Source organism: Mandrillus leucophaeus, unplaced genomic scaffold (assembly GCF_000951045.1).
Source record: "Mandrillus leucophaeus isolate KB7577 unplaced genomic scaffold, Mleu.le_1.0 Scaffold208, whole genome shotgun sequence".
NCBI classification, from domain to species: Eukaryota; Metazoa; Chordata; class Mammalia; order Primates; family Cercopithecidae; genus Mandrillus; species Mandrillus leucophaeus.
In genome coordinates this window covers 1,624,544-1,626,521 of record NW_012102121.1, presented here as the reverse complement: position 1 = coordinate 1,626,521, position 1,978 = coordinate 1,624,544, and the positions used below count along the sequence as shown (strand labels likewise).

The window sequence follows — 1,978 nt, the reverse complement described above, 5'->3', positions numbered from 1 at the left end:
TTTTTCTTTTTTCTTTTTTTCTTTTTCTTTTTTTTTTTTTTTGAGGTGGAATTTTGCTTTTGTTTCCCAGGCTAGAGTGCAGTGACGTGAACTCGGCTCATTGCAACCTCCGCCTCCTGGATTCAAGCAATTCTCCTGCCTCATCCTCCCAAATAGCTGGGATTACAGGTGTGTGCCACCACGCCTGCCTAATTTTGTATTTTTTTTAGTAGAAACGGTGTTTCACCATTTTGGTCAGGGTGGTCTCAAACTCCTGACCTCAGGTGATCCACCTGCCTCAGCCTCCCAAAGTGCTGGGATTACAGGTGTGAGACGCTGCGCCCGGCAGATACCTATCTTTCGGTGTTTGCTGGGGGCTTTGTTACTTGGAAGAAAGAGCCTGAGACATCTTATCTCATCTTGGCTTCTTTTTTGTCATCGTAGCCAGGGTTTTAGAGAGTTGGGTTTTTTAGCAGATGCTTCTTAGAAGGAACTTAGTGTTTTCAGATTTTTGAGAATATTTGTTTTCATGCTTAAAAATGACCAAGTGTCAAGATGATTTGGGAAACTGGAAAAACCAAACAAGAAAAAAAGTTGAGGTGTTAGGCTGGGCGTAGTGGCTCACAACTATAATCCCAGCACTCTGAGAAGCTAAGGTATGAGGATCACTTAAAGCCAGGAATATGAGACCTACCTGAGTAACAAAGTGAGACCCTGTCTCTACAAAAAAATAATAATAAAAAAATTACCGGCCGGGCGCCATGGCCCAAGCCTGTAATCCCAGCACTTTGGGAGGCCGAGACGGGTGGATCATGAGGTCAGGAGATCGAGACCACCCTGGCTAACATGGTGAAACCTCATCTCTACTAAAAAATACAAAAAACTAGCCGGGCGTGGTGGCGGGCGCCTGTGGTCCCAGCTACTCGGGAGGCTGAGACAGGAGAATGTCGTAAACCCGGGAGGCGGAGCTTGCAGTGAGCTGAGATCCGGCCACTGCAATCCAGCCTGGGTGACAGAGCGAGACTCCGTCTCAAAAAAAAAAAAAAAAATTTACCTGGGTGTGTGGTTGTGCATCTGTAGTCTCAGCTACTCAGGAGGCTAAGGCAGGAGGATCTCTTGAGCCCAGGACTTCAGTGCTGCATTATCGTTCCACTGCCCTCTAGCCTGGGTGACAGAGCAAGAATGCGTCTTAAAGCAAACAAACAAAATTACCAGGTGTTAAGTAGGATTGATTTTTTTTTTTAAGCTTATCTCTGTTTTGTTTGACCTGATAGCCAGCTGACACTGTTGCCCAGATTTGTGAACTACTATTCTTTAGAATATTTTCATTAAAGGAGAATCTATATTTTGGGTCACAGTTGAAAGTAACCTGAATAGGGTTACTCTGGTTCCATGCCCAACTTCTTCCCGTTTTGACTAGAAGAACGCTTTAAAAAAAAAAAAATTCCTTTATTCCACAGATATTTTTGAGCATATTACACTAGCTTCTGGGTACTGTCAGTCTATAAGTTCTGCTTTCAGCATAGTATTTTTTTTGGAAAAAAAATAAGTTAAATAATAAAGAGAAAAAAGGGATAAATAACCCAATACCATATTTTATACCTCTTTTCTGTTTGACTCTCAAGTTCTAGAACTCTTGAGTTTGGTATCTGCCTGACACAGAGTTTGAGCAGACATTGAGCAGGAAAGAATAAATGGGTTACAAATACAGATCCTCAAAACTATTTACAATGACCCAGACTTTGAGATTCTATCTTTTTCTCTGTCTCCATATGTGTTTCCATTTATGCTAACAGGACCTGCTTGGAATGAGAAACAAGACACATGATTTCTGCTTGACTTGTTTAATGACCTTAGGCAGGGCATTATTCCTTGGGTCTTACTACTCCTTCACATACAGTATTATTTGTGTTTTAAGTGGTGTTTGAACAACCCACTACCATAGATAGATTCATTTTACCTTGTAAAAAATAAGTATTTTAATTTTTTTTTTTTTTTT

The 1,978-nt window shown here is 41.2% G+C and overlaps 1 protein-coding gene across 1 annotated transcript in view; it reads left to right on the top strand.

Moving 5' to 3' along the window:
- The window catches only part of UBAP2 (ubiquitin associated protein 2), a 147,688-nt gene that overhangs the window by 99,716 nt on the left and 45,994 nt on the right, over nucleotides 1-1,978 (top strand). The window lies entirely within an intron of this gene.